The 14,389-nt window shown below is 44.5% G+C and overlaps 1 protein-coding gene across 3 annotated transcripts in view; it reads left to right on the top strand.

Annotated features, from left to right (window-relative positions):
• Positions 1–14,389, top strand: part of LOC141117013 (death-associated protein kinase 2-like) — a 147,660-nt gene that overhangs the window by 14,579 nt on the left and 118,692 nt on the right. For 2 of the 3 annotated variants that reach the window (XM_073609581.1, XM_073609579.1), the window contains exon 2: positions 5,163–5,284. The exons of the other annotated variant lie outside the window; for it this stretch is intronic. The gene's annotated coding sequence lies outside the window, so the exon portion shown is untranslated. The remainder of the gene's footprint in view (positions 1–5,162; positions 5,285–14,389) is intronic. 3 annotated transcript variants of the gene reach the window in all.

The following is a 14,389-nucleotide window of genomic DNA, read 5'->3' on the forward strand; positions in this document are numbered from 1 at the left end:
GGGGTATGAAGCAGGAGAACACTGATAAATGATCCATAGTAGGAGTAGTATACTCTACGTAAACCATAGTCTGTTTTCGTTAAAACGCTCAACAACCTACCAATCACACTAATGAACTTTGACCTGCAGATATAATAATTTTCAGCACGGGTTCTCTGAGACCTAAAAATGATTTGAAAGGTTCCTCTGGGATAAAAAGGTTAAAGAAAGGCTGGCCCAAAATGAAATTGCGTGGTCTTCTTTCTTTAGCAAAGAAGAGGTTAAATCAGAGGCATGGGGTGGATGTAACTATAGAACATTCCTGTAGCACCTAGGGAAGTTGGCTGACCCCCTCTCTGGTATTTATGTGTATGACCCTAGGAAAAGGTCTGTGAGCCTTTAGATCTCAGAATATTTTTTGTTTCATCTTCCCTGGATCTCTGGTGACTTGACGTGACCTGTGAACCTCCCTGGGGGGAAGGGGACATCACATCAAGACTTGCACAGAAAGCATGTGGGTCCTCAGGAATGTCACCTCTTGCCTGACATTAAAAAACTGGTTTTCTGAGAGGAGAGGTGGTTGGGGAATGGAGATGTAGAGAGTGAGCCTGAGGGCATGGCATTTACATCCAAAAGATCTTCCCATCATCTTTGCATGTTGAATAGTTTCCCGTAACATTGGAAAGAGTCATTTCATGCCTCACTGATATTCGCCTACAAAATGCAGGTTTTTATTCAGAAGCTTAATAATCCAATTAACACTGAACTTTGGGAAGACATAAATGCTCCCTTGCAGTGAGGCTGCCCCTGTACTACAAGGGTTAAATGCTCAAGGGTAGCTTACTTGATCCCCAGTCCCACGGGTTCCTTATGGGCTGTAAGACCAGCGCTAGCAACATCTTCTCCCCTACACTCTGGCAGTTGTATGCCCTCTGACATCATGAAGATCAATACATGGTCCATAACCTTACATTAGATGGGAAAGTCCACTGCCAGAGCATAGGGGAATAGAGGAGAGTGCTGGCCAGTGCAAGGGAGAAGTTTTCTTTCCCGGGAGATGGGATGTAAAGTGGAACTTCACTCTCAATCAACATTGACTTTTTTGAATCTTTATGCTGCTAGCATTAGTAAATGGATAGGAAAGTATATTACATTTGCTTGCTTTAAACTGTTTTTTTACATGTCTTTAGTTATGCCGCATACACACGAGCGGACTTTACGGCAGACTTTGCCCGGCGGACTGGATTTCGTCAGACAATACAATCGTGTGTGGGCTCCAGCTGACTTTGTTTTTTCAAAAGTTGGACGGACTTAGATTTGAAACACGTTTTAAATCAATCCGTCGAAATTGAGTCCGGTCGAAAAGTCCGCTTGTCTGTATGCTAGTTCGACGGACAAAAAGCCACGCTAGGGCAGCTATTGGCTACTGGCTATGAACTTCCTTGTTTTAGTCCGGTCGTACGTCATCGCATACGAATTCGACGGACTTTGGTGGATTGTGTGTAGGCAAGTCCGTTCATTCAAAAAGTCCGTCGTAAAGTCCGTCAAAGTCCGCCGGGCAAAGTCTGCCGTAAAGTCCGACCGTGTGTACGCGGCATTACATCCTAGTTTCCATGCCAAGGCAAATGTCATCATCTGTCCTTACTCAAGATGGCCAGAAATGCTAGGGTGGTCTTTTTCTAAGTGTTTTCTCAGAAAAATAAAGCCCGGAGACATGTATGGATGGGGGAGGTTGCTTTGATACAGTGTAGTTCCGATAGACATTGACAAATGTTTATATTCCTGAGTCTCCACGTTTTATAAGCCATGGCAGAATTTTGCTTAAAACGTCCTAATATATCAGTTTCTCTCCTCCTACTCCAGTGCTCTGGGCTGGCAGAGCTGAGTAACAGCCACGCCCCTCAGCACAAGTGTTCTCACACAGACTGCAGAAGAAGAGGGTGGGCGTGTTTGACCAGGTCATTTACTGAGTGCTGATTCCTAAGCGCGCTGGGCCAAAGTCAGTTTCCTATTGGTCTTTGAAGTCACATTTAGGCACCCTTTCATGGCTGCTGTATTCTTAAAGTGGAGTTAGGATAATGAAAATGGAGAGTATTAATACAATGTCTATCTGACGGGATTCCTAGTTTCAGGAAATAATGTGGGATTTAAAACTCCTCTCTAGGATTGCCGTAACCCCCTCCTTTCCTCATCCCCATCTAAATCGCTTATTAAAAAAAAAAAATAAAAACTACCTAAAAGTTCTAACGAGAAGTGACTTGGATAAGCTACAAAACTTCTTAGGTGAATGTGACCACCTAATACTAGGTATACCAAGACCTGGATAAATGATAAACCTTCACAGTCCTACCTAAAAGTCCCTCATACTAAGCTAAACCTGAAGTCATGTGATGAAGTGGGTCCTGAGTCTTCTCCTTTTTTTACAGCAATGTGGGAGGGTTCTCCATTGGGTATCAGCATTTTTGCTTGGGTGACCTGGACACTTCTTATTGGTTGTCCAGTGGTAAGGTCTTCTCAGGGTCCAGAAGACTAAACCGTGTGGTAACACCACGTTGATGAAATCAGGTGGAAGCGGCCTTGATAACCAAAGCCAGCACCAGCATGAGGAACGGGTCGAAGAGTCAGGTGAGTAGTAAATGCCTTTTAAAAAGTTTCCTTTTTTTCCTAAAAGTTTGTAAATGGGTTGCAGGTAGGGATGGGAGTTTTAGGGCGTACCCACACTAAGTGATCTGTACCATCCTCAAGCACGTTTGTCCCCCACAAAAGTCCAGTTTGATTGGTCTGACCACTCTGTATCGTGGCACTGGCCCACTTGAAGAGGTGGGCTTGGGCACAGTTCAGTTGGACTCACCACGCATTCATGTGAAGTGATGGCATAAGCATCCACAAGCCTGCAACAATGTGAGCACAGGCCAGTGGGGAAGTGGAGAGGAAGGAACAATTGTACTTTGGTGTCGTACAAGGCAGCCCTGCCTAGAGTAAGTACTCCCTTAAAGCTTGTCCTTGGGCAAAGTGTAAATTGGAATTGGGTGTTGCAACAGTGCAGCTGTCCATCTTTTCCCATTTTTTCTGTAATTCGATGACCTGGGTGCCCTTGTAATAATGGAGGGAAGGCATTCTCAATTATGCTCATTGCATCTGTGTTGATGTTTATGCCATATAGAAGGCCTGATGTAAAAAAAAAAAAAAAAAAAAGTCTATACAAAAGTTACCCCCAGCCACCAGCTTTTGGCCCTATAGTGTATTTATAAGTTCCATGCATGACCAGCGTAGATGGGCACTATTGATCGGCTAGGAAAGGGTTCCGATCAGTATCAATTCATCCCGTGATAGCTTACTCGAGCTGTAACTGCCCCTTTATCACACTCTTCCTCCGTGGTTCCTTCTCCAAGAAGGCCAAGGAGAACATTGGTGTGCACTATGGGCATTCCCAAATGGACTCCCATTGTGCATTCATCATCCACTTTCACTTTAAGTTGTCTGGGCACCCTCAGCCTTATAAAAACCAGAAGAAAAAGTACTGATATCAGATACAGAAGACACGGGAACTGTTAATTGGATTGTTGCATTTCCTACTGAATTTGAATTCTGTTCTGTTTTGCCTTATATAACTTGTTTATGTTGTTTGATCAAAGGCTTCTATTGATGGAGTGCCAGTGTCTGCTGATAACATCTGTTTTTCTGATCTTTTCTGTCCTCCCACCCCCACCCCCAACAAAATTCCACTTTAATTATAAACAGAATGCCTGTTATTATGGTGGAAGCCTGCAGTGTGTCCTAGCATGGGCACTGTAGCCTTGGGCAGGGGTGTGGGGGTAGGGAAATGGTAGCAAATACCAGTTTAGGCACAGTATATAGCTGGCTATAAACACTAGAGGGTGGTTAGACACGCAGGTACAATGTGTCTATCAACATACTTGGTTTGGGATGCAAGGGAGATTCCCTAACATCAGACAAAATTTTCAAAAAATGCCAATCAGTACCTTTTAGTTGTTATGACGGCCGAATGGTTGCTGTTTTGCCATCAAGGCTTGGTCAGTGTTCAGATGGTCATAGACTGCTGGATATATCTCTGACACCAAAGGTAGAGTGATATCTGCTGTCCCTCAGCAAGTGCCTTGAGTGTCAGAATCTATCACGATCCATGCCACATCAACTGTGGTACTTTGATCTTTCACTCAGCTTGATAGCCTAGTTAAGGCTTGGTCAGTATTCAGATGGCCATAGACTGGTAGATATATCTCTGAGACCAAAGGTACAGAGATATCTGCTGTCCCTTGAGTGTCAGGATCCATGCCACATCGACTTTGGTACTTTGATCTTTCACTCAGCTTGATAACCTAGGCAAGACTTGGTCAGTATTCAGATGGCCGTAGACTGGTGGATATATCTCTGAGACCAAAGATACAGAGATATCGACTGTCCCTTGAGTACCAGAATTTGTCAGGATTCATGCTACATCGACTGTGGTACTTTGATCTCTCACTCTGCTTGATAACCTAGACAAGGCTTGGTCAGTGTTCGGATGGTCATAGACTGCTGCATTAATCTCTGACACCAAAGGTAGGGTGATATCTGCTGTCCCTCAGCAAGTGCCTTGAGTGGCAGAATCTCACGATCCATGCCACATCAACTGTGTTACTTTGATCTTTCACTCTGCTTGATAACCTAGGCAAGGCTTGGTCAGTATTCAGATGGCTGTAGACTGGTGGATATATCTCTGACACCAAAGGCAGGGAGATATCTGCTGTCCCTCAGCAAGTCCCTTGAATGCCAGAATCTATCACAATACATGCCACATCAATGGTGGTACTTTGATCTTTCAGTAAAAACAAGGAATTGTCGCTATTTCAACCTCAACATAAAACTACTACAAAAAAGTCCATAAATAATGTCCATAGATGTCTGAACGGTGATCTTCCAACAAAACACCAATTGCCACCACAAATGTGACTGGCCACACACCGTACCTCCAGTGACCTCCCAAATGAATAAAGGTCAGTAAGCGCTTCAGCATATTGATTAGCCCATCCAAATTGATCAGATCTCCAAATAATTATCCTAGTCTCTCTCTCTCTCTTTTTTTTTTTTGTATTGCACCAGATTAAAATGTAACTGTGCCCTGATTCGGCACAAATGTATACAGCCTTTAGTTTGAATATGTCACCGCTTCTTTCTCCTAGGATCGGCGTGCGTTTCACCACCAGGAATTTCAGGCCAAGCGTGACATCAGAAGTAGCCGAAAGGGACGACGCCTGTGAGGCTTCCAACTAGTTTCACAAATCGCATCTTCAGGAAAGCTAGGGTGAGTGGGCACTTCTCGCATTGGTGGTGGCAATTGATGTTTTGTTGGAAGATCATCTTTCAGACATAAGAAGACTACACTTTCATGGTGTGGGATTACCACGGTTGATCTATGGACTTTATTTATGGACTTTTTTGGAGTTGTTTTATGTTCCTTCTTGGTTTCACTGTTTAATAGTGTTTTACTATAGGGAAGGCAGCTTCATTGTTTATCACAGGGAAGCAGGCGCCTTTTATGTTAATTACTTTGATCTTTCACATGGCCATAGACTGCTGTATATATCTCTGAGACCAAAGGAAGGGACAGATCTGCTGTCCCTTGAGTGCCAGAATCTATCACGATCCTTGCCACATCAACGTGGTACTTTGATCTTTCACTCTGCTCTATAACCTAGACAAGGATTGGGCTTTATAGCACGAAGATATTGCACCAATGATATCCTCTAACCCAGGGGTCAGCAATCAGTAGATTGTAAACAGGTGACTGGTAGCTCGCGGTCTGGGCTTCCCAGAGCTTCAGAGTGCAATGCAGAGGGACTACTTGTAAAGTTGGAGCTGTAGTAGGGAGCAAGAGCCGCATAAAGCCATGCCTCCTATGTAGTGCTGGCTCCTGTCCCATGTGGAGTGATACCAACTGCACTCCAGCTCTTATCCCGGCTAGAGGTCTCCAGAGTGGTGCCAGCAGCCGGAAAGAAAAGGTCTTCAGGTCAGTGTGAAGCAATACCCTGAGCATGATAGTATAAGACTGCTTTCACATTGATGCACTCTGGTTTACCCACACTTCGGGTGCAGTGCAGTTTTCCTGCGCGTTTGCTGTGCTTAGCCATAGACTTCTATTATATCCTGCACGATTGCGACACAGTAGTATGGCAATTAGAGGTTTAAATCCAGGTAATCGGGTGTGAGCAGGCGACACTGTGCTCCCATGTGACTTCTCCCATGTTGTTCAGGTAGAGCGCCACCTCTTTAAGGTTGCCTACCCCTGCTCTAACCACTGGAGAAACTCGTAATACCTCTTAAAAACTCAAAGAACTTATCGCTCCAAATCTGGAGCACTGTACACATTGAGCTGCCTGTGGCCATCTTTAGGGTTCCCAACTGTTCTTCATTTTCGGGACAAGCAGACTGACTCTTACTCTTCGGGTAAAGTACCCCTTTTTTTAACCACTTGACTTTCGAAATGGTTATACCCCCTTCATGACTAAGGAACTTTTGCTATTTAGCACTGTGCTACTTTAACAGGCAATTTGCGCGGTCATGCAACACTGTACCAAAATGACATTTATATCATTTTTTTCACACAAATTGAGCTTTCTTTTGGTTGGAATTTGATCACCACTGAACTTTTTATTTTTTATTATATAAAAGAAAAAAAGCGCAAATTTTTTTTTAATTTTCTACTCTCTCTGACTGTTATAAAACACATCCAATAAAATCAAATGTATTCTAACAATTGCTGATTTTACTCACAGACTTTTATAAACACAGTAATATAGGTACTGTGGTTGGCCACAGCCATCAGCACGTTCACAGCCAAGATCATTGGCTGTGAGCCTGCTGACTAACTCATGCTGTGTCCAATCACAGCACGAGCAGCAGTGGGCGCGCTCGCACGTGCCTGTATTCCCCAACAGAACAGCCGGGCCAGCAGTAAAAGTTCAACTGCTGGTCAACAAATGGTTAAGCTCAAACTCCTCTTTGCTCCACATCTGCTCCTCCTTTATAGCATTCCCCCGGTACAGGAAAAGAGCTGGATACCGATAAATTGAAGTTTTGTTGATGGATGTAATACACACACCATGGGTTATGTATGGTCATGTCTACGAAAAAAATGTAGTCTTGTTGTCAAGGAGAGATTACTACATGTATGTTGTGATTGCTGACAACTGCACATGTGGATTGGGCTTAAGACAGAATGTTTGCTTTGCGTATTGAGTAGATCAGGCATTTCTCAACCAGGGTTCTGTGGAATCCTAGGGTTCCTCCCGAGGTTGGCAGGAGTTCATTGGATTGTGGCACGTTGATCTTGTGTTGATGGACATAATACATACACCTCAATTCTTTAGTATCATGCTGATTTTGAAAATTGTTCTTGCTGCTGTTTTAAAACAGAACTCTAGGCAGATCCAAAAGACACAATAGGTCCCGTATTAATACTTTAATATATTCTGAGAAATTCTGTGTATACTCCCTGGCTCAGGGACAGTGTGGTGTGGGAAATGAGATTCTGTCATGCTCATGGCGGTTAGGATCTTCCTTGTATAACAAGCAAGCTGTATTTGTTCTGTCCTCTCCGAAATCAGGCGTGTTTAGACTTGGTCAGGAATTTCACCCATGGAGAGAGAGGCTGATTCAGCTGAAAGTATTCCATACTGGAGCAACCTGTATTAATTATACCTGCACACAAGCATGAAGAAAAAAGTTGCATTTAGTCTAACTCAGTTGGCCCAGCCTCGAATTTCCAGCCATTGGTATCCTTATTTTCTGAATGGCCCTCAGAGCCGTTGTTGATAGGATATTGTGTTAGGTTGGCCATACGTGTAATGCCCCGTACACACAGCCGGATTTTCCGACGGAAAATGTTCGATGCTTGTTGGAAGCTCCAACCATGTGTAGGCTCCATTGGACATTTTCCATTGGAATTTCCGTCATGCAAAATTTGAGATCTGGATCTCAAATTTTCTGACAACAAAATCCATTGTTGGTAATTCCGATCGTGTGTACACAATTCCGACGCACAAAATTCCACGCGTGCTCGGAATCAAGCAGAAGAGCCGCACTGGCTATTGAACTTAATTTTTCACGGCTCGTCACAAATGTTGTATGTCACCGTGTTCTTGACGTTCGGAATTTCCGACAAGATTTGTGTGACCGTGTGTATGCAAGACAATTTTGAGACAACATCCGTCGGAAAAAATCAATGGATTTTGTTGACGGAATGTCCGATCGTGTGTATGGGGCATAAGAGTTTCTCTCGTTCAGCCCATGAAATACATAAATTTACCCCGTCTATGGTAAACAGCATGGATAGATGAGGCCCCTGCTGCCGGCACATGTTAGAATACTCGAATAGTGATTGCACCTGATTGGATGCGCTCCTTGTTTGTCCAAATTTTTTTTAACGGTCTCCTTGATTCCTCAGTCGAAGTCTGTTGAGCCTGGTGTTGACGTTCACCAAAATTCAAGATGTGTATAGCCAGCTTTACTCCAGTGCATGTAGAGTTTGATTCAAAAGGTTTACTTTCCAAGCTTTTTTGAAAGCCCAAACAAGAGTACTTTGGCTTACCCTTCTAGAGCCAAAGGTTTGACATTGAGCACACTTCGGGTTTATTATTCCACTCTAAGGTTTTCTTTCTTAAAAACTTTCCCAAATGTGTTTCTTGAACAATAATGGAATACTAGAGTGCACCAAGAAGCCTCGGTAATAGAACAGGATCCATACCTGCTCAGCTATGTCCTCCTTCTCCGTGATGTGCAGATGTCTCTTTGGATGCAAATTGAAGGTAAAATGACTGGAGATCCATGCAGAACTGTCTGAGGCGTCGTGCTAAAGGCAGTCAGTAGTTGAACAAAACCTTGTGTATGCACACCATTGTGGATTCAAAACCAACTCCAGGTTAGGTTTCCAATTCTGATAAAGGCCTTTATTTGAGTGATCAGAACCAACTCTGTGGTTCAGTGGGTAAAGTGGTGAATATAAACATAAGGTCATGATTATAAAAATGAGAGGGATGTATCCAGGGAGAGGGTTATACTAGAGAAGAGATAACTGCTGGGTTTATGTTGTTTTTCTTTTCTTTTTTTTTTTGGGGGGGGGGCGCCACAAACAACCACCCCCCCCGTTCAGCCGGGCGGCGGCTTCCATCGCGTCTCCACCTCCTCTGCATCACGGCAGCCGTGCGACTCCTCCCTCCTCCTTCTAGGCGTCCAATAGGATCGCCTGTCTTTTAAGCCAATCAGGTGACAGGTCTCAAGACCCGCTTCATGATTGGTCAGGATGATTATCCGTGTGACAATAGCAAATATTCATATTCACTATTATCGCACAAATGGCTGTGCTCCGGGCGCAGAGCCCACCCTTTTTTTTGAAGCCTATTAAAGCCTCTGGCTCTAATCACGTGCTTAAAAAAAAAAAAAAATGGAGGGGCCGCCGCTGCTGCCGGGAGGGAGTGATGGTAGGGAATGGGGAAGGGATGTATGGGGGTGGGGATAATGGGAAATAGATTTATGCAGGGAGGAGATGATGGTGGGGAATGGATGTATGTGGGAAGAGGGCGATGGTGGGGAAGGGATTTATGCAAGAGAGGGTGATGGTGGGGAAGGGACGCATGTGGGAAGGGGTGATGGTGGAGAAAGGATGCAAGTGGGGAAGGGACGCATGTGGGGAGGGGTGATGGTGGAGAAGGGATGTATGCAGGAGGCGGTGATGGTGGAGAAGGGATGTGAGACAGTGATGGTGGAGAAGTGATGTATGCAGGAGGGGGTGATGGTGGAGAAAGGATAGATGCAAGAGGGGGTGATGGTGGAGAAGGGATGTATGCAGGAGGGGGTGATGGTGGAGAAGGGATGTATGCGGGAGGGGGTGATGGTGGAGAAGGAATAGATGCAGGAGGGGGTGATGGTGGACAAAGGATACATGCAGGAGGGGGTGATGGTGGACAAAGGATACATGCAGGAGGGGGTGATGGTGGAGAAGGGATGTATGCGGGAGGGGGGTGATGGTGGAGGGGGGATTTATGCGGGAGGGGGTGATGGTGGAGGGGGGATTTATGCGGGAGGGGGTGATGGTGGAGGGGGGTTTAATGCGGGAGGGGGTGATGGTGGAGAAGGGATGTATGCGGGAGGGGGTGATGGTGGAGGGGGGATTTATGCGGGAGGGGGTGATGGTGGAGAAGGGATATATGCGGGAAGGGGGTGATGGTGGAGGGGGGATTTATGCGGGAGGGAGCGATGGTGGGGAAGGGATGTATGCAGAAAGGGTGTGTGGTGGAGGGGAGATTTATATGGGAGGAGGTAATGGTGTAAAAAGGAGGGATGTGGAGGATGTGATGGTGGGGAAGGGTTGTATACAGGGAGGGGGTGATGGTGGGGAAGGGATGCCAACTAGGAAGAGGGTGTAGGAGGACTGTTGGAATAGATTTGTTGGGGAAGGGATATATGAAAAAGCGGTGTCTGTTGGGGTGTGTGTGGGGGGGAGGTGATTGGGGGTCGGGAGGGTGTAGGAGGGAGTGCAGATGCTGATATGGGAGGAGGTGATGGTAGTAAAGGGATGTATACTGTATAAGAGAGGAGCTAATGGCAGGGAGAGGGTGAAGGGGAGGAAATGGTGCCGATATGGGGAGAGGATTTTGGTTGGGATCTGATGCTCCTCTCAATGTGAACAAAAAAAATTAAAAAAAATTGGTTACCAGATTATTTGTGTGATTTAAAAAATGCATTTGCATGAAAAGACCTCAGCCCTCATCTTGCCATGTGAGACGGCTCGTTTAATGTTACACACCTTACCTACGCGGTTCCAGCAATGGACAGGAAGATGGTCAGGATGAGGTTTTTTTAGTCATTTTCACAAATGAATCAACCACCTCAAAAACTGCAACTTTTTGTGCTTTCACATCTGACCGAAGTCAGCTGGTTCCCTGATCTATTATAGTATAAAGACTTCTTCAACTGTAAAATGCACCATTCTATTAATACCGTAATGTAGGTTAATTGAATTCATATATAGGTGTTTGGTACACCTATCTACCCCGCCTCCTTATTGGGTGACCGGAGATCACCTACTCTTCCCGCATTAGCAGAAATCCTGAACATACTCTCTATCTCTCACATACAAGTATGAACTTTTTTTTTTTTTTACAGTCGCTAGACTTAGATGCCTGGCTGTGATTTATGATACACAGAGAAAGAACGGGTTAAGAAGAACAGGCTTCAGGAAGTACACTCCCAGTGACCATGTGAGGTGTTCCCTGAATTCTTGCAGCAGTTAAAGTAAAGCTTTAACAAGCAAAGCTTTAAATGTAATTTCCAAATTAAATTTCAGTTTTAAACATTCAGATTCCGTTAACATAATTCCTGCCATGTAAGACCCTTGCTCAGACACTTCCTGATATAGGGTGACAATGCTCTGTGCCTTTCCTTCCAATTGTGCTCCCCCAACACAGGCTTCTGATGGAGACTACAAGTGACCACTTTAATGCACAGGCATGGTCCACTTTTGTCACCATTAAGAAACCCCACCACAAGAAATGCCATGCAGCCACCCCTGGAGAGCATATAGACAGAAAGTGGCTGCAAAGAGGCTGCAGGAGATCAACAACACCGAGATGCAATAGAAAAGGTTATTCAGTTAGGATTTACATCTATTTTAAGGTAAATTGAGTGGAATTTCCAATTTTAGCACAGCTGCATAGTTTGCTGGATGTCATTGGTAGCTCACTGATCTCTTTGACTTGTCCTTTTGAATTGTGTAATGAAAAATAAGAAGTGTGAGTCACTCCCACAGCTTTCATTGACATGGTCCTCTGAATAATTCTCAGATTTGAGATTTTTAGATGACTGAAGACTCAGTCATTTACATTTTTTTTTTTTTATTGTTGGTATCACTTTTAAACTCATTAGGACATTTGCATTAGTTGAAAGTCTACTCTCTGCTATTATTCCTGGCTGATTGCTAAAAGTAAGGCTGGCTGTACACTCTCAGATCTATCAACCCCCCCCCCCCCCCCCCATACATGTTAAACCACATTAATGGCCTACCGGCTATTCGTACATTGACAGCCATCAGCTGCATCTGATTGGTTGAAGTCAATGTTCTGCTGACAGTTTTCCACCCGGCTCCTTCGATTTGCAGGTCCAAGGATGTCAGGTGGAGTGGTGTTGACAGGGCAACCCACAGCTTGACTTCTGGACACTTCATCAGGAACCTGATGACATTTGCTTCATGTATGACCAGCTTGACTCAGATCTCAGTGCAAAGCGGTTTGACCACAAAAAAGTCTAGTAGTAACAGTCTTTAAAAAGCGAGTGTAAAAATAGCTCCTGAGGAAGTATTACGCAGAAATGAATGTGTGCATCATAAGCATGCCCTGAATAATTCTTGCAGTGCTATTTTCAGGCTCTAGTTTATTTTTTTTCTGCCAATTCGGTATCAATGTGTTGATATTGTAGAATATGTTGGTTGCATAGTGTAATGATCGTGACATATCACATTCCAAACATGTTTTCATGTCTGCCCTGTAAGGATGCAGCGTGTTTTTCTGGTCCCACAATCCACATCAAGTGAAACCAACCGCAACTTGAGCTGGGTTGTTGTAGCTGACCCGTCTCTGTTTAAAGTTTAGGTAATGCGTACGTCCTAGAAGAAACATTTGCATATATAGGAATGTTTTAGATCTATTTGCAGCTGTTTTTTTTTTTTTGAACACTATATGAACACCAGTATACCACTAAGTTCTACATAAGGTCCCAGCAGCTGGTTGAGTTTGCAACTGGGTAGGTCACCATGTGTGATTCTGCATAGGTGTACTAGGCCCCTAAAATGTCCTTTCTCAACCTTTTTACCCAAGAGGAAACCTTGAAATAAATGCATTATTGGGGAACTCCTGCTCTAAGCACTTCATCAGGTGTTATTGAGAAAAATTCCCCTTTGGCGGTCAGAATATTACCCTTAGTCAGGTAAAAGGATCATTGGTGTCAAGGCATTGGCTCTGTAAAGTGGCAGTAGCTCAAGAACTATATATGCACCATCAAAAGGGAGGTCAATAATCCATAATGTAAGAAACCCTGGGGTTCTACTGTACCCTGGCTAAAATGGCTGTCCTAAACTCTCATTAGAGATTCAACCTTTCCCAAAAATGCCCCTTTAGTTGTCAGAATACCACCCTTACAGTCAGAAAAAAGGTTATTGGTGTCATGGCATTGACTCCGTCAACTGGTAACTATGGAGGCACCATCAAAAGGGAGGTCAATCAGCCACAGCTAAAGGAACCAACCACTGGAGGAACCCTATGGCTCCACTGAACCCTGGTTGAAAATGGCTGCCCTAAACTCTCATTGTTTTTAGATGTATGTATGAACACCAGTATACCACTAAGTTCTACATCAGGTCCCAGGAGCTGGTTGAGTTTGCAACTGGGTAGGTCACCATGTGTGATGCTGAATAGGTGTGCTGTCCCTCTAAAATGTCCTTTCTCAACCTTTTTGTCCAAGAGGAAACCTTGAAATACATTTCTTATTGGGGAACTACTGCTCTAAGCACGTCATCAGGTGTTCTTGCGAAAATCGCCCCTTTGGTGGTCAGAATGCCACCCTTACAATCTGTTAAAGGGATCATTGGTGTCATGGCATTGGCATTGTCAAGAGGCATTAGCTCCAGAACTATGGAGGCACCATCAAAAAGGAGGTCAATCAGCCACAGCTCAAGAAACGCTGGCCACACTGGAGGAACTCTGTGGTTCCACTGAACCCTGGTTGAAAATGGCTGCCCTAAACTCTGATTCTTTTTAGAGATTCAACCTTCCCCCGAAAATGCCCCATTGATGGTCAGAATGCCACCCTTACAGTCAGATAAAAATTGATCATTGATGTCATGGCATTGGCTCTGCCAAATGGCACTAACTCCGGAACTATAGAGGCACCATCAAAAGGGAGATCAATCATCCATAACGTAAGGAACCCCTACCAACCACTGGAGGAACCCTAGGGTTCTACTGAACCCTGGCTAAAATGGCTGCCCTAAACTCTCAATAGAGATTCAACCTTTCCCAAAAATGCCCCTTTGGTTGTCATAATTACCACACTTACAGTCAGAAAAAAGGTCATTGGTGTCATAGCATTGACTCCGTCAACTGGTAACTATTGAGGCACCATCAAAAGGGAGGTCAATCAGCCACAGCTCAAGGAACCAACCCCTACCAACCACTGGAGGAACCATATGGCTCCATTGAACCCTGGTTGAATAAGGCTGCCCCAAACTCTCATCATTTTTAGAGATTCAACCTTGCCCAAAAATGCCCCTTTGGTGGTCAGAATGCCACCCTTACAGTTAGATAAAAAGATAATTTGTGTCATGGCACTGGCTCTGTGAGGTGGCATTGCCTCCAGAACT

Source organism: Aquarana catesbeiana, linkage group LG13, assembly GCF_042186555.1.
Source record: "Aquarana catesbeiana isolate 2022-GZ linkage group LG13, ASM4218655v1, whole genome shotgun sequence".
Classification (NCBI taxonomy): domain Eukaryota; kingdom Metazoa; phylum Chordata; class Amphibia; order Anura; family Ranidae; genus Aquarana; species Aquarana catesbeiana.